Raw genomic sequence first — 14,735 nt, 5'->3', positions numbered from 1 at the left:
ATGCGTTTGCTTGAAAAACAGAAATTGTTGCCATAGATTGGGGGAAGTTTTAAGCTCAGACAACACTAAGAAAAAACTCAAATAAAGTCCCAAATTCTTATGCCAGCACCTGCAGTTCTTCTCACAAAAGATCTAGTAGAAAGATTACACATGAATAGACAGATGTCGCCTGTAGAATCTATGCCTAACATGGGACCTGAACCCATGACCCTGAGATTAAAAGTCTCATGCTCTACCGGCTGAGCTAGTCAGGCTACAAAATAATTACAGACAGAAACAGAGTAAAATAGTCAGATAGATAGATAGATGATAGATAGATAGATAGATAGATAGATAGATAGATAGATAGATAGATAGATAGATAGATAGATAGATAGATAGATAGATAGATAGATAGATAGATAGATAGATAGATAGATAGATAGATAGATAGATAGATAGATAGATAGATAGATAGATTCTTTCATTCATTCATTCATTGGTTGATGACACTGCAAAAAAGTTTGTCACATAAGCGCACAAATCTTCAAATGAGTGGCACAGAAGTTTTTTTTAAGTTTCTTTTATGTTACATAACAACATTGTTAACAGAAACGCACTTTTCTAAAAATTTAGAAAAAGACCAACATATGTCTTTCTGCAGATCTGTACACCAAAGATACACCCACCCATCTTTGAATAAATTGCTCCTGATAGCGTCCAGAGATCTTTATTCTTGAGATAAAATTAATCGTAAACCTTTGTTACTAGTTAATGAATGTGTCAAGAGTGGGATTTGAACCCACACCTCCTACTGGAGACCAGAATCCCCATATTGGAATGGAAGCAATGCTTGAGTCTGGCGCCTTTGACCGCTCGGCCATCTTGACTGAAGATTGGAGTGGTATAATAAAGTTGCAGAGGTTGAATTGTGACCTACCCTCTGAAGTTGTCCTTTGCTATTTCATTGACCTTGTAGAACCACTTATCCCAAGTAAGACTGCTGGCTGTGATAATGAATACAATCGATAAGTTGTATGTTTGGTCAAATGTCTGAAATGAAGTTGCCCAATCAAAAGCAATTGTTTTCATTCAAGTTCTACCCATTCCCAAAACACTTTGGATCTTTAGAAGATTGGTGTTCAACTTCAAAAGCTCTTTTATTGTTACTGAGTTACAGTAATTTGTTGTATCTGAAGGACCAGGGCAACAAACCCTGTATGGCAAAACAGTGTCACCTCACTTGTCAAACTTGTCAAGGTTGTCAAATGCCCGACTAGCTCAGTCGGTAGAGCATGAAACTCTTAATCTCAGGGTCGTGGGTTCGAGCCCCACGTTGGGTTCTTAGGCCTTTGACAGAGTATGTTTTCATGCAGTGTCACCAGTTTACCCTGTATCAAAATGCGTTTGCTTGAAAAACAGAAATTGTTGCCATAGATTGGGGGAACTTTTAAGCTCAGACAACACTAAGAAAAAACTCAAGTAACGTCCCAAATTCTTATGCCAGCACCTGCAATTCTTCTCACAAAAGAACTAGTAGAAAGATTACACATGAATAGACAGATGTTGCCTTTAGAATCTATGCCTAACATGGGACTTGAACCCATGACCCTGAGATTAAAAGTCTCATGCTCTACCGGCTGAGCTAGTCAGGCTACAAAATGATTACAGACAGAAACAGAGTAAAATAGTCAGATAGATAGATAGATAGATAGATCGATAGATAGATAGATAGATAGATAGATAGATAGATAGATAGATAGATAGATAGATAGATAGATAGATAGATAGATAGATAGATAGATAGATAGATAGATAGATAGATAGATAGATAGATAGATAGATAGATTAATTCATTCATTCATTCATTCATTGGTTGATGACACTGTAAAAAAGTTTGTCACATAAGCGCACAAATCTTCAAATGAGTGGCACAGTAGTTATTTTTAAGTTTTTTTATTTTAGATAACAACATTGTTAACAGAAAAGCACTTTTCTAAAAAATTTAGAAAAAGACCAACATATGTCTTTCTGCAGATCTGTACACCAAAGTTACACCCACCCATCTTTGAATAATTTGCTCTTGATAGCATCCAGAGATCTTTATTCTTGAGACAAAATTAATCATACACCTTTGTTTCTAGTTAATGAATGTGTCAAGAGTGGGATTTGAACCCACGCCTCCTACTGGAGACCAGAATCCCCATATTGGAATGGAAGCAATGCTTGAGTCTGGCGCCTTTGACTGCTCGGCCATCTTGACTGAAGATTGGAGTGGTATAATAAAGTTGCAGAGGTTGAATTGTGACCTACCCGCTGAAGTTGTCCTTTGCTATTTCATTGACCTTGTAGAACCACTTATCCCAAGTAAGACTGCTGGCTGTGATAATGAATACCATCGATAAGTTTTAAGTTTGGTCAAATGTCTGAAATGAAGTTGCCCAATCAAAAGCAATTGTTTTCATTCAAGTTCTACCCATTCCCAAAACACTTTGGATCTTTAGAAGATTGGTGTTCAACTTCATAAGCTCTTTTATTGTTACTGAGTTACAGTAATTTGTTGTATCTGAAGGACCAGGGCAACAAACCCTGTATGGCAAAAGACTGTCACCTCACGTTGTCAAACTTGTCAATATTGTCAAATGCCTGACTAGCTCAGTCGGTAGCGCGTGAGACTCTTAATCTCAGGGTCGTGGGTTCGAGCCCCACGTTGAGCGCTTAGGCCTTTGACAGAGTATGTTTTCATGCAGTGTCACCAGTTTACCCTGAATAAAAATGCATTTGCTTGAAAAACAGAAATTGTTGCCATAGATTGGGGGAAGTTTTAAGCTCTGACAACACTAAGAAAAACTCAAATAAAGTCCCAAATTCTTATGCAAGCACCTGCAATTCTTCTCACAAAAGAACTAGTAGACAGATTACACATGAATAGACAGATGTTGCCTTTAGAATCTATGCCTAACATGGGACTTGAACCCATGACCCTGAGATTAAAAGTCTCATGCTCTACCAGCTGAGCTAGTCAGGCTACAAAATGATTACAGACAGAAACAGAGTAAAATAGTCAGATAGATAGATAGATAGATAGATAGATAGATAGATAGATAGATAGATAGATAGATAGATAGATAGATAGATTGATAGATAGATTCTTTCATTCATTCATTCATTGGTTTATGACACTGTAAAAAAGTTTGTCACATAAGCGCACAAATCTTCAAATGAGTGGCACAGTAGTTATTTTTAAGTTTTTTTATGTTAGATAACAACATTGTTAACAGAAAAGCACTTTTCTAAAAAATTTAGAAAAAGACCAACATATGTCTTTCTGCAGATCTGTACACCAAAGTTACACCCACCCATCTTTGAATAAATTGCTCTTGATAGCATCCAGAGATCTTTATTCTTAAGATAAAAATAATCATACACCTTTGTTTCTAGTTATTGAAAGAGCCAAGAGTGGGATTTGAACCCACGCCTCCTACTTGAGACCAGAATCCCCACATTGGAATGGAAGCAATGCTTGAGTCTGGCGCCTTTGACCGCACAGCCATCTTGACTGAAGATTGAAGTGGTATAATAAAGTTGCAGAGGTTGAATTGTGACCTACCCTCTGAAGTTGACCTTTGCTATTTCATTGACCTTGTAGAACCACTTATCCCAATTAAGACTGCTGGCTGTGATAATGAATACAATCGATAAGTTGTAAGTTTGGTCAAATGTCTGAAATGAAGTTGCCCAATCAAAAGCAATTGTTTTCATTCAAGTTCTACCCATTCCCAAAACACTTTGGAGCTTTAGAAGATTGGTGTTCAACTTCAAAAGCTCTTTTATTGTTACTGAGTTACAGTAATTTGTTGTATCTGAAGGACCAGGACAACAAACCCTGTATGAAAAAACAGTGTCACCTCACGTTGTCAAACTTGTCAATATTGTCAAATGCCCGACTAGCTCAGTCGGTAGAGCATGAGACTCTTAATCTCAGGGTCGTGGGTTCGAGCCCCACTTTGGGTGCTTAGTCCTTTGACAGAGTATGTTTTCATGCAGTGTCACCAGTTTACCCTGAATCAAAATGCGTTTGCTTGAAAAACAGAAATTGTTGCCATAGATTGGGGGAAGTTTTAAGCTCAGACAACACTAAGAAAAAACTCAAATAAAGTCCCAAATTCTTATGCCAGCACCTGCAGTTCTTCTCACAAAAGATCTAGTAGAAAGATTACACATGAATAGACAGATGTCGCCTGTAGAATCTATGCCTAACATGGGACCTGAACCCATGACCCTGAGATTAAAAGTCTCATGCTCTACCGGCTGAGCTAGTCAGGCTACAAAATAATTACAGACAGAAACAGAGTAAAATAGTCAGATAGATAGATAGATGATAGATAGATAGATAGATAGATAGATAGATAGATAGATAGATAGATAGATAGATAGATAGATAGATAGATAGATAGATAGATAGATAGATAGATAGATAGATAGATAGATAGATAGATAGATAGATAGATAGATAGATTCTTTCATTCATTCATTCATTGGTTGATGACACTGCAAAAAAGTTTGTCACATAAGCGCACAAATCTTCAAATGAGTGGCACAGAAGTTTTTTTTAAGTTTCTTTTATGTTACATAACAACATTGTTAACAGAAACGCACTTTTCTAAAAATTTAGAAAAAGACCAACATATGTCTTTCTGCAGATCTGTACACCAAAGATACACCCACCCATCTTTGAATAAATTGCTCCTGATAGCGTCCAGAGATCTTTATTCTTGAGATAAAATTAATCGTAAACCTTTGTTACTAGTTAATGAATGTGTCAAGAGTGGGATTTGAACCCACACCTCCTACTGGAGACCAGAATCCCCATATTGGAATGGAAGCAATGCTTGAGTCTGGCGCCTTTGACCGCTCGGCCATCTTGACTGAAGATTGGAGTGGTATAATAAAGTTGCAGAGGTTGAATTGTGACCTACCCTCTGAAGTTGTCCTTTGCTATTTCATTGACCTTGTAGAACCACTTATCCCAAGTAAGACTGCTGGCTGTGATAATGAATACAATCGATAAGTTGTATGTTTGGTCAAATGTCTGAAATGAAGTTGCCCAATCAAAAGCAATTGTTTTCATTCAAGTTCTACCCATTCCCAAAACACTTTGGATCTTTAGAAGATTGGTGTTCAACTTCAAAAGCTCTTTTATTGTTACTGAGTTACAGTAATTTGTTGTATCTGAAGGACCAGGGCAACAAACCCTGTATGGCAAAACAGTGTCACCTCACTTGTCAAACTTGTCAAGGTTGTCAAATGCCCGACTAGCTCAGTCGGTAGAGCATAAAACTCTTAATCTCAGGGTCGTGGGTTCGAGCCCCACGTTGGGTTCTTAGGCCTTTGACAGAGTATGTTTTCATGCAGTGTCACCAGTTTACCCTGTATCAAAATGCGTTTGCTTGAAAAACAGAAATTGTTGCCATAGATTGGGGGAACTTTTAAGCTCAGACAACACTAAGAAAAAACTCAAGTAACGTCCCAAATTCTTATGCCAGCACCTGCAATTCTTCTCACAAAAGAACTAGTAGAAAGATTACACATGAATAGACAGATGCTGCCTTTAGAATCTATGCCTAACATGGGACTTGAACCCATGACCCTGAGATTAAAAGTCTCATGCTCTAACGGCTGAGCTAGTCAGGCTACAAAATGATTACAGACAGAAACAGAGTAAAATAGTCAGATAGATAGATAGATAGATAGATAGATAGATAGATAGATAGATAGATAGATAGATAGATAGATAGATAGATAGATAGATAGATAGATAGATAGATAGATAGATTAATTCATTCTTTCATTCATTCATTGGTTGATGACACTGTAAAAAAGTTTGTCACATAAGCGCACAAATCTTCAAATGAGTGGCACAGTAGTTATTTTTAAGTTTTTTTATTTTAGATAACAACATTGTTAACAGAAAAGCACTTTTCTAAAAAATTTAGAAAAAGACCAACATATGTCTTTCTGCAGATCTGTACACCAAAGTTACACCCACCCATCTTTGAATAATTTGCTCTTGATAGCATCCAGAGATCTTTATTCTTGAGATAAAATTAATCATAAACCTTTGTTTCTAGTTAATGAATGTGTCAAGAGTGGGATTTGAACCCACGCCTCCTACTGGAGACCAGAATCCCCATATTGGAATGGAAGCAATGCTTGAGTCTGGCGCCTTTGACTGCTCGGCCATCTTGACTGAAGATTGGAGTGGTATAATAAAGTTGCAGAGGTTGAATTGTGACCTACCCGCTGAAGTTGTCCTTTGCTATTTCATTGACCTTGTAGAACCACTTATCCCAAGTAAGACTGCTGGCTGTGATAATGAATACAATCGATAAGTTTTAAGTTTGGTCAAATGTCTGAAATGAAGTTGCCCAATCAAAAGCAATTGTTTTCATTCAAGTTCTACCCATTCCCAAAACACTTTGGATCTTTAGAAGATTGGTGTTCAACTTCATAAGCTCTTTTATTGTTACTGAGTTACAGTAATTTGTTGTATCTGAAGGACCAGGGCAACAAACCCTGTATGGCAAAAGACTGTCACCTCACGTTGTCAAACTTGTCAATATTGTCAAATGCCTGACTAGCTCAGTAGGTAGCGCGTGAGACTCTTAATCTCAGGGTCGTGGGTTCGAGCCCCACGTTGAGCGCTTAGGCCTTTGACAGAGTATGTTTTCATGCAGTGTCACCAGTTTACCCTGAATAAAAATGCATTTGCTTGAAAAACAGAAATTGTTGCCATAGATTGGGGGAAGTTTTAAGCTCAGACAACACTAAGAAAAACTCAAATAAAGTCCCAAATTCTTATGCAAGCACCTGCAATTCTTCTCACAAAAGAACTAGTAGACAGATTACACATGAATAGACAGATGTTGCCTTTAGAATCTATGCCTAACATGGGACTTAAACCCATGACCCTGAGATTAAAAGTCTCATGCTCTACCAGCTGAGCTAGTCAGGCTACAAAATGATTACAGACAGAAACAGAGTAAAATAGTCAGATAGATAGATAGATAGATAGATAGATAGATAGATAGATAGATAGATAGATAGATAGATAGATAGATAGATAGATAGATAGATAGATAGATAGATAGATAGATAGATAGATAGATAGATAGATAGATAGATTGATAGATAGATTCTTTCATTCATTCATTCATTGGTTTATGACACTGTAAAAAAGTTTGTCACATAAGCGCACAAATCTTCAAATGAGTGGCACAGTAGTTATTTTTAAGTTTTTTTATGTTAGATAACAACATTGTTAACAGAAAAGCACTTTTCTAAAAAATTTAGAAAAAGACCAACATATGTCTTTCTGCAGATCTGTACACCAAAGTTACACCCACCCATCTTTGAATAAATTGCTCTTGATAGCATCCAGAGATCTTTATTCTTGAGATAAAAATAATCATACACCTTTGTTTCTAGTTATTGAAAGAGCCAAGAGTGGGATTTGAACCCACGCCTCCTACTTGAGACCAGAATCCCCACATTGGAATGGAAGCAATGCTTGAGTCTGGCGCCTTTGACCGCACAGCCATCTTGACTGAAGATTGAAGTGGTATAATAAAGTTGCAGAGGTTGAATTGTGACCTACCCTCTGAAGTTGACCTTTGCTATTTCATTGACCTTGTAGAACCACTTATCCCAAGTAAGACTGCTGGCTGTGATAATGAATACAATCGATAAGTTGTAAGTTTGGTCAAATGTCTGAAATGAAGTTGCCCAATCAAAAGCAATTGTTTTCATTCAAGTTCTACCCATTCCCAAAACAATTTGGAGCTTTAGAAGATTGGTGTTCAACTTCAAAAGCTCTTTTATTGTTACTGAGTTACAGTAATTTGTTGTATCTGAAGGACCAGGACAACAAACCCTGTATGAAAAAACAGTGTCACCTCACGTTGTCAAACTTGTCAAGATTGTCAAATGCCCGACTAGCTCAGTCGGTAGAGCATGAGACACTTAATCTCAGGGTCGTGGGTTCGAGCCCCACTTTGGGTGCTTAGTCCTTTGACAGAGTATGTTTTCATGCAGTGTCACCAGTTTACCCTGAATCAAAATGCGTTTGCTTGAAAAACAGACATTGTTGCCATAGATTGGGGGAAGTTTTAAGGTCAGACAACACTAAGAAAAAACTCAAATAAAGTCCCAAATTCTTATGCCAGCACCTGCAGTTCTTCTCACAAAAGATCTAGTAGAAAGATTACACATGAATAGACAGATGTCGCCTGTAGAATCTATGCCTAACATGGGACCTGAACCCATGACCCTGAGATTAAAAGTCTCATGCTCTACCGGCTGAGCTAGTCAGGCTACAAAATGATTACAGACAGAAACAGAGTAAAATAGTCAGATAGATAGATAGATGATAGATAGATAGATAGATAGATAGATAGATAGATAGATAGATAGATAGATAGATAGATAGATAGATAGATAGATAGATAGATAGATAGATAGATAGATAGATAGATAGATGATAGATAGATAGATAGATAGATAGATAGATAGATAGATAGATAGATAGATAGATAGATAGATAGATTCTTTCATTCATTCATTCATTGGTTGATGACACTGCAAAAAAGTTTGTCACATAAGCGCACAAATCTTCAAATGAGTGGCACAGAAGTTTTTTTTTAAGTTTCTTTTATGTTACATAACAACATTGTTAACAGAAAAGCACTTTTCTAAAAAATTTAGAAAAAGACCAACATATGTCTTTCTGCAGATCTGTACACCAAAGATACACCCACCCATCTTTGAATAAATTGCTCCTGATAGCGTCCAGAGATCTTTATTCTTGAGATAAAATTAATCGTAAACCTTTGTTACTAGTTAATGAATGTGTCAAGAGTGGGATTTGAACCCACGCCTCCTACTGGAGACCAGAATCCCCATATTGGAATGGAAGCAATGCTTGACTCTGGCGCCTTTGACCGCTCAGCCATCTTGACTGAAGATTGGAGTGGTATAATACAGTTGCAGAGGTTGAATTGTGACCTACCCTCTGAAGTTGTCCTTTGCTATTTCATTGACCTTGTAGAACCACTTATCTCAAGTAAGACTGCTGGCTGTGATAATGAATACAATCGATAAGTTGTATGTTTGGTCAAATGTCTGAAATGAAGTTGCCCAATCAAAAGCAATTGTTTTCATTCAAGTTCTACCCATTCCCAAAACACTTTGGATCTTTAGAAGATTGGTGTTCAACTTCAAAAGCTCTTTTATTGTTACTGAGTTACAGTAATTTGTTGTATCTGAAGGACCAGGGCAACAAACCCTGTATGGCAAAACAGTGTCACCTCACGTTGTCAAACTTGTCAAGGTTGTCAAATGCCCGACTAGCTCAGTCGGTAGAGCATGAAACTCTTAATCTCATGGTCGTGGGTTCGAGCCCCACGTTGGGTTCTTAGGCCTTTGACAGAGTATGTTTTCATGCAGTGTCACCAGTTTACCCTGTATCAAAATGCGTTTGCTTGAAAAACAGAAATTGTTGCCATAGATTGGGGGAACTTTTAAGCTCAGACAACACTAAGAAAAAACTCAAGTAACGTCCCAAATTCTTATGCCAGCACCTGCAATTCTTCTCACAAAAGAACTAGTAGAAAGATTATACATGAATAGACAGATGTTGCCTGTAGAATCTATGCCTAACATGGGACTTGAACCCATGACCCTGAGATTAAAAGTCTCATGCTCTACCGGCTGAGCTAGTCAGGCTACAAAATTATTACAGACAGAAACAGAGTAAAATAGTCAGATAGATAGATAGATAGATAGATAGATAGATAGATAGATAGATAGATAGATAGATAGATAGATAGATAGATAGATAGATAGATAGATAGATAGATAGATAGATTCTTTCATTCAATCATTCATTGGTTGATGACACTGCAAAAAAGTTTGTCACATAAGCGCACAAATCTTCAAATGAGTGGCACAGTAGTTATTTTTAAGTTTCTTTTATGTTACATAACAACATTGTTAACAGAAAAGCACTTTTCTAAAAAATTTAGAAAAAGACCAACATATGTCTTTCTGCAGATCTGTACACCAAAGATACACCCACCCATCTTTGAATAAATTGCTCCTGATAGCGTCCAGAGATCTTTATTCTTGAGATAAAATTAATCGTAAACCTTTGTTACTAGTTAATGAATGTGTCAAGAGTGGGATTTGAAACCACGCCTCCTACTGGAGACCAGAATCCCCATATTGGAATGGAAACAATGCTTGAGTCTGGCGCCTTTGACCGCTCGGCCATCTTGACTGAAGATTGAAGTGGTATAATAAAGTTGCAGAGGTTTAATTGTGACCTACCCTCTGAAGTTGTCCTTTGCTATTTCATTGACCTTGTAGAACCACTTATCCCAAGTAAGACTGCTGGCTGTGATAATGAATACAATCGATAAGTTGTATGTTTGGTCAAATGTCTGAAATGAAGTTGCCCAATCAAAAGCAATTGTTTTCATTCAAGTTCTACCCATTCCCAAAACACTTTGGATATTTAGAAGATTGGTGTTCAACTTCAAAAGCTCTTTTATTGTTACTGAGTTACAGTAATTTGTTGTATCTGAAGGACCAGGGCAACAAACCCTGTATGGCAAAAGACTGTCACCTCACGTTGTCAAACTTGTCAGTATTGTCAAATGCCCGACTAGCTCAGTCGGTAGCGCATGAGACTCTTAATCTCAGGGTCGTGGGTTCGAGCCCCACGTTGGGCGCTTAGGCCTTTGACAGAGTATGTTTTCATGCAGTGTCACCAGTTACCCTGAATAAAAATGCATTTGCTTGAAAAACAGAAATTGTTGCCATAGATTGGGGGAAGTTTTAAGCTCAGACAACACTAAGAAAAACTCAAATAAAGTCCCAAATTCTTATGCAAGCACCTGCAATTTTTCTCACAAAGGAACTAGTAGACAGATTACACATGAATAGACAGATGTTGCCTTTAGAATCTATGCCTAACATGGGACTTGAACCCATGACCCTGAGATTAAAAGTCTCATGCTCTACCAGCTGAGCTACTCAGGCTACAAAATGATTACAGACAGAAACAGAGTAAAATAGTCAGATAGATAGATAGATAGATAGATAGATAGATAGATAGATAGATAGATAGATAGATAGATAGATAGATAGATAGATAGATAGATAGATAGATAGATAGATAGATAGATAGATAGATAGATTCTTTCATTCATTCATTCATTGGTTGATGACACTGTAAAAAAGTTTGTCACATAAGCGCACAAATCTTCAAATGAGTGGCACAGTAGTTATTTTTAAGTTTTTTTATGTTAGATAACAACATTGTTAACAGAAAAGCACTTTTCTAAAAAATTTAGAAAAAGACCAACATATGTCTTTCTGCAGATCTGTACACCAAAGTTACACCCACCCATCTTTGAATAAATTGCTCTTGATAGCATCCAGAGATCTTTATTCTTGAGATAAAAATAATCATACACCTTTGTTTCTAGTTATTGAATGAGCCAAGAGTGGGCTTTGAACCCACGCCTCTTACTCGAGACCAGAATCCCCACATTGGAATGGAAGCAAAGCTTGAGTCTGGCGCCTTTGACCACACAGCCATCTTGACTGAAGATTGAATTGGTATAATAAAGTTGCAGAGGTTGAATTGTGACCTACCCTCTGAAGTTGACCTTTGCTATTTCATTGACCTTGTAGAACCACTTATCCCAAGTAAGACTGCTGGCTGTGATAATGAATGCAATCGATAAGTTGTAAGTTTGGTCAAATGTCTGAAATGAAGTTGCCCAATCAAAAGCAATTGTTTTCATTCAAGTTCTACCCATTCCCAAAACACTTTGGATATTTAGAAGATTGGTGTTCAACTTCAAAAGGTCTTTTATTGTTACTGAGTTACAGTAATTTGTTGTATCTGAAGGACCAGGACAACAAACCCTGTATGAAAAAACAGTGTCACCTCACGTTGTCAAACTTGTCAAGATTGTCAAATGCCCGACTAGCTCAGTCGGTAGAGCATGAGACTCTTAATCTCAGGGTCGTGGGTTCGAGCCCCACTTTGGGCGCTTAGTCCTTTGACAGAGTATGTTTTCATGCAGTGTCACCAGTTTACCCTGAATCAAAATGCGTTTGCTTGAAAAACAGACATTGTTGCCATAGATGGGGGAAGTTTTAAGGTCAGACAACACTAAGAAAAAACTCAAATAAAGTCCCAAATTCTTATGCCAGCACCTGCAATTCTTCTCACAAAAGAACTAGTAGAAAGATTACACATGAATAGACAGATGTCGCCTGTAGAATCTATGCCTAACATGGGACCTGAACCCATGACCCTGAGATTAAAAGTCTCATGCTCTACCGGCTGAGCTAGTCAGGCTACAAAATGATTACAGACAGAAACAGAGTAAAATAGTCAGATAGATAGATAGATAGATAGATAGATAGATAGATAGATAGATAGATGGATAGATAGATAGATAGATAGATAGATAGATAGATAGATAGATAGATAGATAGATAGATAGATAGATAGATAGATAGATAGATAGATAGATAGATAGATAGATAGATAGATAGATAGATAGATTCTTTCATTCATTCATTCATTGGTTGATGACACTGCAAAAAAGTTTGTCACATAAGCGCACAAATCTTCAAATGAGTGGCACAGTAGTTATTTTTAAGTTTCTTTTATGTTACATAACAACATTGTTAACAGAAAAGCACTTTTCTAAAAAATTTAGAAAAAGACTGTTGAGGGTCTGACCTCATGAGGAAATTACTATGCAGTGATTTTCTCCAAAATGACTGTGCTTAAATTGCTCTGAAAAGCAAATAACCACATCAGCGCCAAGAAACTTCATTTCCCATGATGCTTTGCACACGGAAGCATTGGGATGATGTCACCGCCTAGTACCAGAAACACGTTCTGCGCATGTGCGGAAAGCCGTGGAGCTTTTCCCGCGAACTAAGACCATAAATCTTCAGCAGAGACAAAGAAACCTCGTTTCTTTTGCCCAGGATACCTGGCGGTAAGGACACGCTTGTCAACGCTCCGACAACTTGAGCACGCGGAAGCTCTAAGTGCCAAGTTGAGCCACGCAACCGCTGGAAACCACTCTTAACTCCATCGGGACCTGACTGGGAACGAGCGGAGCTCCATTCAGCTCTCAGAGACGCTGTAAGTTGTCAAACTCAGCACAAAGAAACTTCGTTCTCTTTGTGTCCAGCCGTGGAGAAACACACGTGGAGCCAAACAACGGAGAAAGCATCAAACCGACGGATGACGCTGAAAACTGCGGAGAAAAACGGAGAACCGTCAAATCATAACAGTGGGGACGCCTTGCTGCTTCATCTGGTGATCAGAAAACTCATTTTCTCTCTCCTTTTCTTCTCCCGTTTCCTCTATAGTCCAGAATAAGCAATAAAACCGCGCTATTGCTTAAAAAGTAGCTTCGTGTTTTCCTCTTTCGCTCCCAATTCGTCCTTCGGGTCATTTTGAAAGAATAAACTGCTTATTGATCATCGCTAATATCTTTAGTCGTCAGCTCTGGCCAGGCTGCCGACTCCTTTTAGATTAAATAATTTACAAGTGACCCTTTTGTTGTTGGTTAACTTTTGAAGTGTTTGAGTTAAGTTTTACTGTGATTCTAAGCCACTAAGTGTTCAGGAAAGTAGAAAACTTTACACATCCAGGTCTCCTGTTGAATGCGAGGGGAGGGGAAGAGCCCCACACACACTCACAGCTCACTCCCCCCCCCCACCTACTCTGGGGAAACAAAGACCCATTCATCTCACACACACACACACACTCACTCACACACACCACACAAACACCTTGAACATTATTTTGAATATACATCCTTTTATTATATCACATGGTTATTATTCATTTATGCCACTGTTTATTCATTTGACAAATTGTTAATTAAACGTTATAAAATTCAGATTTTCGTCTCCAGTAGCTTTGTTGTGTCGAAGAGAAGTCTCTGCTCCAAGGATTCTACGAACTTCAAGAAAGACTGATAAGAGTTTTGGATTCAATTTTTCCCCGGTTAAAGGGGAATGGTGCCCCGTATATCTAAGAATATCTTAATTAATTAATAAATCAGTAAATATTTACATATTTACAGAATTTATTGAAGAATCCAAAAGTAAGTTGAAGCTTACTAATTGTTCGCTCCTAATAACCCCAACATTAATTGGTGCAGCCGCGTGAGGCTTGGATACACAGAGATTTCTATCCGGCACAAACAAACAAATAAATCCAAAGAGCCTGAATTAAAAATAATCCGTTGTTCAGCCTTGAACCAGCAACAGAGTGGTGCTGATTTCGCTGAGCAGGAAGCTGCATCGAACTCTCACCAGTAACTCAGTGCTTCTTTAAAGGTGCAACGTGTAAATTAATTCTGGTTGACTTTTAGGTTAAAATTCAGTTTTTCCTTAAAGGTGCAACGTGTAATTAATTCTGGTTAACCTTTTAGGTTAAAATTCAGTTCTTCATTAAAGGTGCAGTGTGTAAGTAATTCTGACTAACCCTTTTAGGCTAAAATTAACTGCTAATTTAGCGACTTTAACTCACAGTGGCTATTATAACTAACTGAAACCTTCTCTCAAAGACTGATAACACCCTGTTTGCTAATATTTTGAAGGAATAACTAGCATATTTAACACTGCAAGTGTTGTAAGACGTTGCTACG

General features: G+C 37.7%; 14 non-coding genes across 14 annotated transcripts; 4 read left to right on the top strand and 10 right to left on the bottom strand.

The window, feature by feature from the left end:
- Positions 1–760: 760 nt before the first annotated feature.
- trnal-caa (transfer RNA leucine (anticodon CAA)) lies at positions 761–869 on the bottom strand. The gene is made up of 2 exons: positions 832–869; positions 761–806 (listed from the first exon to the last, which is right to left on the bottom strand). It is a non-coding gene; the product is annotated as a tRNA-Leu (tRNA).
- A 692-nt stretch (positions 870–1,561) lies between these two features.
- Positions 1,562–1,634, bottom strand: trnak-uuu (transfer RNA lysine (anticodon UUU)). The gene has a single exon. It is a non-coding gene; the product is annotated as a tRNA-Lys (tRNA).
- A 499-nt stretch (positions 1,635–2,133) lies between these two features.
- On the bottom strand, positions 2,134–2,242 carry trnal-caa (transfer RNA leucine (anticodon CAA)). The gene is made up of 2 exons: positions 2,205–2,242; positions 2,134–2,179 (listed from the first exon to the last, which is right to left on the bottom strand). It is a non-coding gene; the product is annotated as a tRNA-Leu (tRNA).
- A 692-nt stretch (positions 2,243–2,934) lies between these two features.
- On the bottom strand, positions 2,935–3,007 carry trnak-uuu (transfer RNA lysine (anticodon UUU)). Its single transcript has one exon. It is a non-coding gene; the product is annotated as a tRNA-Lys (tRNA).
- Positions 3,008–3,920: 913 nt separating this feature from the next.
- On the top strand, positions 3,921–3,993 carry trnak-cuu (transfer RNA lysine (anticodon CUU)). The gene has a single exon. It is a non-coding gene; the product is annotated as a tRNA-Lys (tRNA).
- An 806-nt stretch (positions 3,994–4,799) lies between these two features.
- Positions 4,800–4,908, bottom strand: trnal-caa (transfer RNA leucine (anticodon CAA)). The gene is made up of 2 exons: positions 4,871–4,908; positions 4,800–4,845 (listed from the first exon to the last, which is right to left on the bottom strand). It is a non-coding gene; the product is annotated as a tRNA-Leu (tRNA).
- A 1,212-nt stretch (positions 4,909–6,120) lies between these two features.
- Positions 6,121–6,229, bottom strand: trnal-caa (transfer RNA leucine (anticodon CAA)). Its single transcript has 2 exons — positions 6,192–6,229; positions 6,121–6,166 (listed from the first exon to the last, which is right to left on the bottom strand). It is a non-coding gene; the product is annotated as a tRNA-Leu (tRNA).
- Positions 6,230–6,921: 692 nt separating this feature from the next.
- Positions 6,922–6,994, bottom strand: trnak-uuu (transfer RNA lysine (anticodon UUU)). Its single transcript has one exon. It is a non-coding gene; the product is annotated as a tRNA-Lys (tRNA).
- A 2,383-nt stretch (positions 6,995–9,377) lies between these two features.
- trnak-cuu (transfer RNA lysine (anticodon CUU)) lies at positions 9,378–9,450 on the top strand. The gene has a single exon. It is a non-coding gene; the product is annotated as a tRNA-Lys (tRNA).
- Positions 9,451–9,689: 239 nt separating this feature from the next.
- trnak-uuu (transfer RNA lysine (anticodon UUU)) lies at positions 9,690–9,762 on the bottom strand. The gene has a single exon. It is a non-coding gene; the product is annotated as a tRNA-Lys (tRNA).
- Positions 9,763–10,206: 444 nt separating this feature from the next.
- Positions 10,207–10,315, bottom strand: trnal-caa (transfer RNA leucine (anticodon CAA)). Its single transcript has 2 exons — positions 10,278–10,315; positions 10,207–10,252 (listed from the first exon to the last, which is right to left on the bottom strand). It is a non-coding gene; the product is annotated as a tRNA-Leu (tRNA).
- Positions 10,316–10,696: 381 nt separating this feature from the next.
- Positions 10,697–10,769, top strand: trnak-cuu (transfer RNA lysine (anticodon CUU)). Its single transcript has one exon. It is a non-coding gene; the product is annotated as a tRNA-Lys (tRNA).
- A 237-nt stretch (positions 10,770–11,006) lies between these two features.
- On the bottom strand, positions 11,007–11,079 carry trnak-uuu (transfer RNA lysine (anticodon UUU)). The gene has a single exon. It is a non-coding gene; the product is annotated as a tRNA-Lys (tRNA).
- Positions 11,080–12,028: 949 nt separating this feature from the next.
- trnak-cuu (transfer RNA lysine (anticodon CUU)) lies at positions 12,029–12,101 on the top strand. The gene has a single exon. It is a non-coding gene; the product is annotated as a tRNA-Lys (tRNA).
- The last annotated feature ends 2,634 nt before the right edge of the window (positions 12,102–14,735 follow it).

The sequence above is a fragment of the Nothobranchius furzeri genome, chromosome 7, assembly GCF_043380555.1.
Source record: "Nothobranchius furzeri strain GRZ-AD chromosome 7, NfurGRZ-RIMD1, whole genome shotgun sequence".
NCBI classification, from domain to species: domain Eukaryota; kingdom Metazoa; phylum Chordata; class Actinopteri; order Cyprinodontiformes; family Nothobranchiidae; genus Nothobranchius; species Nothobranchius furzeri.
The sequence above is the reverse complement of the archived record's forward strand: the minus strand, read 5'-3'. Positions and strand labels throughout refer to the sequence as shown.